The following is a 9,294-nucleotide window of genomic DNA, read 5'->3' as shown; positions in this document are numbered from 1 at the left end:
TTATAGACCAACCTGTGGCAATTGTGTGAATGTGTTAAAAACTTCTGAATTGTCATATTAATGAAAGTTCTATTTCAGTCTAAACTGTAGAATAAATTAATTTGCTTCTGTAGCTATTTAAATCAAGTAATTGTTTAAGGTGAAGGAATGAAAAACATCCACCTATAAAATCTTTTACAAAGGCAGCAGTAAAAGTAGTGACTGAAATTCAGTGTTGAAGAAAGTCCCAGCAATGAATGTAAATCTCATCTTCTCTTTAAGTTACACATATACACACACTTAGATATACAGTCCCCAGCATTAGTTAGTGCACTTCTATTCTGAAGAAATGTATTCATCTCTAAAGCTATTGATTTGCAGGCTTCCTGAAGTTAAACTTCCAGGTATCACTCTGCTCTTGATATGTTATTATTTTCTTTTGAATGCATTTGGGGGAAAAAATTGTGACAGAATTGTAGGACAAAAGGAAGGTCCATCTTATTGAGTAAACAACTTGATTATGCAACAGCTGACCACATTTTTATTTCTTTCCTCTGAGAACTTCTGCTAAGATTAAGATATTTTTAGAGGGTTGAAGTGTCTTCCTGAATCATCAAATGTTTATTGATTTGATTCAGAAAGTTTCTGAGCTCCTCAGGTGGCAGAATGATTACCTGCTGCTTTTAGGTAGTTCTGACTTTGCTTTACATCCTTCCTTCAGAGGCTGTTGTATCTATGGAAGGAGCATCCAGCATGTTGTACACCTGTCTCTTATTTGTAGGCATTGTTCACTTCACAGGCTTAATGCTGAATTATGTCTCACTGCTCTGTAGTTCTCAGGGTCACCTTTATAAAAAGAGAGTGTTTTTTCACAACCAGTTCTGTCACAACCAGTTTTTCATAACCTACTAAAAATTAGTCAAAAGCAAAGGATTAATTGTAATATAAAGCTTTTACTACATCTTAGATGTTCTATCAGATATATAAAGACAGCAGTGTCTTTTGAAAAGTGATGCAACTTTTTAGTTGCATCTGTCTTCTATGGTGCTTTATTTTCGTAAGTGGTTATTGCTTCAGTCATTTTTTTTTGCTAGAATAATCACCACATAAGCAATTTAGCCACAATATGGATGGTTCCATACACATTATTTGGGTTGCAAATTTCTGACACAGTTGAAGAAATCACTGTGCTTTCATAGGAGAAAGATGAAATATGGCTGATGCTTAAAAATCTTTCTTCACAAGGCTGTATTATTTTAAGAATAAATAACAGCTGTATCTATTTTATAAGCATTCATTTGCTGTCACTGCCCACAGAAGTGTTTTCACTTTCAAGATCACTTTTAAGGTTTCTCAATAGTGCAATTTATTTTCTGTCGTTAGGTAAGTCTTTGGTTGTCAGTACGACTGTGGAATATTGCACTTTCAAACTGAAAGACTGTATACAACAGGGGATAGGTCTACATCTGTAGCAAAACCTTGAATATTTTAGTTTCTGTCAAGGGTGGAAAATTATATTGTTTTCAGTATTTATTGTCTGTTGGTATGTGACAAGGGTTCATACTTTCTAAAGGATAACAGTGACAGAAATAGCTAATGGAATGTTTTCTAAACGGGAAGGAATTGCCTTAAGTCTGCCTAAACTGACCTCACATTTTCCATGGGAATGAAAAAGCATTGCATCTCGATCTTTTCTACTCACAGAGTCACACATAAAGATCTAAGAGATCTTAAAGTGATAGAAGCATTTTGGTCAAGGAGAGGTTTTAAGATTCTTGAAGCAAACCTTAACCTTTGCCTTGATAAGTGCCACAAGATGCATCTGAATGCATATGAAATTCATAGTATGAAACAGCATGGAAAAAAGTGTAGCATAATCCTGGGGGTAAAAATGAAGTTGTACATGTGGTTGCAATACCTTTTTTTTCCCATGTCTCTTACATGCTGAATTACTTTGTTTTGAATATCTATTCTTGTGTAGAGGGGGCTTTTTGTTTTGTTTTGTTTTGTTATTTGATTTCATTCTCATGGCAGGGACTCACATATTGTGCTGTCTCCTGGGCCATATATATATATATATCTATATATATCTATATATATATATATCTATCTATACATATATAAGGCTGGCTGGGGTCGGAGTGGCTGGAGAGCAGCCAGACAGAGAGGGATCTGGGGGTGCTGATTGATACCCGCCTGAACATGAGCCAGCAGTGTGCCCAGGCGGCCAAGAGAGCCAATGGCATCCTGGCCTGCATCAGGAATGGTGTGGTCAGCAGGAGCAGGGAGGTCATTCTGCCCCTGTACTCTGCACTGGTTAGACCACACCTTGAGAACTGTGTTCAGTTCTGGGCCCCCCCAGTTTAGGAGGGACATTGAGATGCTTGAGCGTGTCCAGAGAAGGGCGAGGAGGCTGGTGAGAGGCCTTGAGCACAGCCCTACGAGGAGAGGCTGAGGGAGCTGGGATTGTTTAGCCTGGAGAAGAGGAGGCTCAGGGGTGACCTTATTGCTGTCTACAACTACCTGAGGGGTGGTTGTGGCCAGGGGGAAGGTTGCTCTCTTCTCTCAGGTGGCCAGCGCCAGAACAAGAGGACACAGCCTCAAGCTAGGCCAGGGGAAATTTAGGCTTGAGGTGAGGAGAAAGTTCTTCACTGAGAGAGTCATTGGACACTGGAATGGGCTGCCCGGGGAGGTGGTGGAGTCACTGTCCCTGGGGCTGTTCAAGGCAAGATTGGACGTGGCACTTGGTGCCATGGTCTAGCCTTGAGCTCCGTGGTAACAGGTTGGACTTGACGATCTATGAGGTCTCTTCCAACCTTGGTGATACTGTGATATATATTTTTAATTAAAATGAATGATCAATCTGCCTTATTAATATGGTTTCCTTGTTGTAAACTGATTTTCTGAAGACAAATCGAGAATACTAAGTAGCTATCTTGTGAAATCACCTAGCCAAAATACTCTTTGAATTGAATATATTCAGTTTCTGGGTGTACTTACTACGTTGAACTCTTAGTTGGATTTGTTTGGAATTAGAGAGCTAGTTGTTCCCATATTTCTGTGCTGTGTATACACAGGGGTAATGCCTTTCTGCATTTCTTATAAACTAAGCATATAATACATTGTTTATCTTGGGCTACTTTCCCTCTTGCTTCCCACTCTACACTATATAGTTTTATGAACTAGTGTCGGGCAAACTATTTCCAGACATAAATTTAGATGTGTCTGTGGCACCTTGTAGAACCACAACCAGCTTGAGATTTTAGGGGTCGTAAAAATTATTTCATCCTATAAATCCATTTAAATCAGTTAGTCTCTGTAAATTGTAATTCCTTCCTGTGATGGATGTCACTAATAATATTTTTATAACACTAGAAATGTGGCCCATATTAAGAGTATATCATGTCACTTTTGAAGGTATAGCTAATTCTTTAAATAGGTGCCCTACATCCAGACTGCAGTTATCTCTGTAATAAAAGGATGTCTCATGATACAACCAGGTGTTGAAACTGATTAATTACAAATGTTGCTTAACTATGTTATGCTTAGATTTCCTGCACACAGTCAATCTGTAACAGTTGAAACACCTGCTTATCTAATCCCTTCAATTGCTGAGCATGCTACACAAGGTGTCAGCCGTTTGATCTCTATCCCAACATCATATTCTTCCTACAAGGTAACTAATTGCTATCACACATTTTTAAAAGGTCAGTTTTTGAAGTCAAATGAGGGAAAAAAAGTCTACAAACTAAGTTGATGAGTTTGTGTTATTATTTTGTTTGTTTGTTTGTTTGTTTTATTTTGGGTTGAGGTTTCTGGGCTGTTTTTTGTTTGTCTTTAGCATTAACACAAAGAACAGTTACAGATCATAGAATCATAGAATCAACCAGGTTGGAAGACACCTCCAAGATCATCCAGGCCAACCTAGCACCCAGCTCTATCCAATCAACTAGACCATGGCACTAAGTGCCTCATCCAGGCTTATCTTGAAGACCCCCAGGGATAGTGACTCCACCACCTCCCTGGGCAGCCCATTCCAATGCCAATCACTCTCTCTGGCAAGAACTTCTTCCTAACATCCAGCCTATACCTACCCTGGCACAACTTGAGACTGTGTCCCCTTGTTCTATTGCTGGTTACCTGGCAGAAGAGGCCACTCCCCACCTGGCTACAATGCCCTTTCAGGTAGTTGTAGACAGTAATAAGATCACCCCTGAGCCTCCTCTTCTCCAGGCTAAACAGGCCCAGCTCCCTCAACCTCCCCTCATAGGATTTGTGCTCCAGGCCCCTCACCAGCTTTGTTGCCCTTCTCTGGACACCTTCCAGCACCTCAACATCTTTCTTGAATTGAGTGGCCCAGAACTGGACACAGTACTCAAGGTGTGGCCTGACCAGTGCTGAGTACAGGGGAAGAATAACCTCCCTCGTCCTGCTGGCCACACTGTTCCTGATGCAGGCCAGGATGCCATTGGCTCTCTTAGCCACCTGGGCACACTGCTGGCTCATCTTCAGCTACTATCTATCAGCACCCCCAGGTCCCTTTCCTCCTGGCTGCTCTCCAGCCACTCAGTCCCCAGCCTATAGCGCTGCTTGGGGTTGCTGTGGCCAAAGTGCAGAACCCTGCACTTGGCCTTGTTAAATCTCATCCCATTGGCCTCTGCCCACCCATCCAGCCTGTCCAGGTCCCTCTGCAGATTTTGATATGAAGATGCATTTAAGTAATTCCTACATGACTGCATTAAAGACGTTCTTGTATATTGTGCTAAACTGTAAACAATAAGCTTCATTCAATTTCCAGAGCTGGCTGAGTCTACTCTGGGTGATTTCCAAAGTGGAGGAGGGGGAGGGGGCGGGTAACACCCAAACCATCACACAAGACTTGCCCGTAGTGAAGCCATGACAGCTGTCTAATCACATCCCTGTCTTCCTTGTGCCTTGTCAGAGCCCCTGGGAGAGGCACAGAGCTGAGATTGGCAGTTTGGTAGTTTTCAGGGTCCTCTTTTGTACCTTTTTAAAAATTGGATGTGACACCTCCAAGACCTCCACCTGACTGCCAGGACTTTTCACATATTATGGAGAGTGCCCTGGCAACTGCACCAAACACTTCTCTCAGGACTCTGGGGTCATTTTAACTCAATACTTGGATTTACAGAATTGATTAATGGGTCAGGAGTGGCTACAGATAAGGTGAATCAGATAATACAGCCATTCTGTTAGTTGTTTTATGAATGTGTGGTTTCAACACTTTTGCTTTTGTAAATATTTGGTAAGAATGTCAGGGCAGTTTATTGACACACACTGCAAAATGCAATATTTCCCACCACTTTAGAGAATAATCCATCACACACACACACACACACAAGCACACACCCCCTCTTTGTGATGGTTTGGGTGTTACCTGCCCCCTCATACACACACTTTGGAAATCACCCTGACTAGACTCAGCCAGCTCTGGAAATTGAATGAAGCTTATTATTTACAGCTTAGCACAATATACAAGCAGATATTTACAGTATATACAGATATATACAGAAATAGACAAGGTAAAAGGTAATGCAGAAACACAGCTCCCCTCCCAGAAACCTGAGTCCCCAGGAGGGGCTCTCAACCACCCTTCCACCTTCTCCCCCCTCCCCTTACCACAAACCTAAGGAAGAATGGAGGTTCAGCCAGGAGGTTAGGAAGCAAAGTGGATTAATCAGAGAGATGGCAGAGAGGCTAGAGAGAAAAAAAAAATTACAGCTCAGCCAGTTCCCCCAGAAGAAGTGCCTTATGTATGTTTGGATTCTTGTTCTTATATCTCTTAGCAAGCCTGTGAGCGAAGTAGACATCATTCTGTTTTCCTTTCACAGCCTGTAATCTAGTTCTTCTCACCAAAACATTCTAGCTAGCTTCAAACTAGCACACCCTTCTCTGATGTACGAGAAGTGATCAAACTCTCCTTAATTACGAGAGTGTGAGCTCTCTCTACCTGCATTTATTCTCCATGGACCCTGCCAGGTACAATGTAATTAGAAAAAAAAATAGCCTTATAGAAATGCATAATATTCTTTAGAAACAGAAGTAAAAAACTTGTTTTGATTAATTGCCTATCTATTTCTTTCCCCATCAACTTGAAATGATAAAAAAATTACTTTCTATTGTGGAAGGCTAGCCCAAATTTAGCTGACCTAAACGTAATTAATGAGCCCCAAAGTAGTGAAAGGACTAAATATGAAGCTTGCTGATGACAGAAAACATTTGTTGCGGGTTAATAATCTTCCACTGATTGGGTTACCGATGTTATTCCCAAGATGTGAGCATGGCAATTTACAAGAAAATTAATACTTTTTTGTTTCCATTCTTAAATAGTAGTATGTCATAATAGAACAAAGAAGAGTTTGATATGCCACCTAATTAATTTGGTTGCAGCTTCATTTCTATGAATCATAGCTAAGTAATTAATCTTTTACCTAGGAGACAGTAGTAGCGATATTAATAAAGCGTGGGAACAATAATAATTTTTATATAAGGAAAAGAAATCATCTGTTTTAGGGGGGATTAATACCTTGGCAGAACTATGGAGAATTGGAATTTTGCTATCAAATACCTCAGTAAAGGATATATAGCTTCGATACAACAGATCATAGAATCATAGAATCAAACAGGTTGGAGGAGACATCCAAGATGACCCAGTCCAACCTAGCACCCAGCCCTATCCAGTCAACTGGACCATGGCACTAAGTGCCTCATCCAGTCTTTTCTTGAACACCTCCAGGGATGGTGATGCACAGATACAGGAACTGAACCTGGATAAATGTATGGTGAATTTCTAAGCACTAGGATAAAATTTGTATGCAGCATGTACTTCATTCAGCCTAATTGCTTTTGCATGGATTTGGAGACACATTCTACAGATAGGAGTGCATCTGTTTTCCCCAAGACACACTATTCTGATTAAATATTTGAAATGAAGATGGAGTGATTTCATGTGTTCCTTTTGATTATGCTGGTTGGTTCACTGGGAAAAAAAAAATCAATCTCTTCTAAGTGTTTAAAAACTCTGAAGTGACTTGGCTTTATGATGAAGATTGTTTAATTAACATATGCTAAAACACTAGGAATTGAAAAACAACATTTAATCTAAGAATTATTTGGAAGATTTGTATTTAAAAATATATATTTTATATTTGTCCTTTTTTTTTTTTTTTCTGTTGCACACCTATGCCAGTAGAAGACAAAAGTAGTTCATTCTGCATCTGTAAGTGAGGAAAAATAGCTTCTTAATTTGCAGTGTGTGTGCTGATTCCTAAAATGTGGCCTTGTATTCTTTACAGTCTCTCTGAGAGTTTTTGTTTAAGCAATATTTGCTGAATGTATACTACAGATTCTATTAAACAGCCAAAGAACAAATTCAAATTTTGCTTTCAGAAATAGAATCATAAAATAGTTTGGACTGGGACACTTAAAGGTCGATTAGTCAAACTGCCCTGCAGTGAGAAAGGACATGTTCAACTAGATCTAATTGCTCAGAGCCTCGTCCAGCCTGACATTGAATGTTTCCAGGAATGAGGCTTCTACCAGATATCTGGGCAATTGGTTCCAGTGTTTCACCACCCTCCTTGCAAAACCAAAAAAATCATCTTTATATTTATTGTAGATCTACCCTCTTTCAGTTTAAAGCTGTTACTCCTTAATCGATCACAAGCAGCCCTCTAAAAAGATTCTGCCCATCTTCATTATAGGTCCCCTTTAACTATTAAAAGACTGCAAGAAGATCTCCCCAGAGCCTTCACAAAGCTGAAAACCCCAACCTGTCCTCACAGGAGAGGTGTTTCATCCCTTGGCAGCACAACTGTTTAATTAATGTGTTAATTGAACTTTGTATTTCATTTTTCTTTAATACTAAATTATATTCTTAGCTTCTTTGTTATCTTTTTTACTTTTCAATTATTTCTGTGAACCAGAAAATTCACAGACATTGAAATTGTAATTCTAAGCAGAAAAAAAACCACAAAAACATTACTTTCTTCGAGCATGTCTCTGCATTTCCAGGATTTATGCCACCAGACAGCCCTACAATCAGAGCTGCTGAAGAGGCATAAGAATTTAATGTGAGAGTTTTATTTATATGTGCTGGAAGTCATGGTAAAAATGAGCTGTGAGCTGTTCAGGGATCTGGTGTCACAGTCTTATTGTATGATCGCCTGTTGACCACAGCTGTGTTGAACTGAGCATCTAGGTGGGCTACAGCCAGCTGTTAATGGGAAGATCTATTCCTCAGATCTATCAAAGGCAAAACTCAAGGCCAATGAGTCACAAATTTTTTGTTTTTCATTACATTTTACTGTGTATTTTTGGGAAACAGCTTGGGGTTGTAATCCAGCACTTTTAGTTTTCACTCCTCAGTGACACAATTGCATCTTCCATTAGTCTGTTTCAAGTACTAAGTTTTTTTTCTGTTTGACTTTTTTTCCTTTCCTTTTTTTTTTCCCCCCTTTCCCACTCAGGTGGATGGTTTTAGTTATAGTTATTTGTGGTAATTATTCAAGTATGAAAAAAATACTCTTTCCATTTACATTTTATAGAATAATTTACATGGAAGGAGAGTTAATCTATACTGGACTTCCCTGTCTTATAGAATCATAGAATCAAGCAGGTTGGAAGAGACCTCCAAGATCATCCAGTCCAACCTAGCACCCAGCCCTAGCCAGTCAACTAGATGTCTTCCTACACTTTGCCCCTTTCATGTCACTGAAAATAAGAGCAAGGATTTAAGACTTTGATTTTTGTCCAAGTTACAGAGAATGCAGTCAGCAGTTTTAACATAAACTGTTTTAAAGTATTCTTGTTTGTAGTTTTCCCACTGGAACACAAGGAGGTCAGTTCCAATTTATGTCAAGTTGTTGTGGTTACAGAGAGGTCAAAATAAAATCCAGCACTTAGGATTAACAGAAAAGGTTTTGCCCTCAACGTTAGTGTCTTTGTGGGTACATCTATGTACTGGATCCAGGATTCTTGATCCAGGATGCTTCTCCTTAGATAATCAACATCCCCCCAAATAGAAAATATGTGAGTCTTCAAAATATCTATCTACCAAACCTAGTTGCTGAAGGCCTGTCTCAAGCTGAGAAAATTAATTATTTGGAAATTGCTTACTATAATGACAGCCACAGAAGAAACACTGTCTTGTTCTCTGAATGTTAAATTGGCCCCTTAATTGTGTCAGGTCAGAGAAATCATGATACCAGCAACTCACAGAGACCAGCTTATACAGAACTTTGTGTAAGGTAGGGGAATTTCTTTATTATTTTTTCAGATTAAATCAACTTTTAC

The sequence above is a fragment of the Pogoniulus pusillus genome, chromosome 5, assembly GCF_015220805.1.
Source record: "Pogoniulus pusillus isolate bPogPus1 chromosome 5, bPogPus1.pri, whole genome shotgun sequence".
Taxonomy (NCBI): domain Eukaryota; kingdom Metazoa; phylum Chordata; class Aves; order Piciformes; family Lybiidae; genus Pogoniulus; species Pogoniulus pusillus.
The sequence above is the reverse complement of the archived record's forward strand: the minus strand, read 5'-3'. Positions refer to the sequence as shown.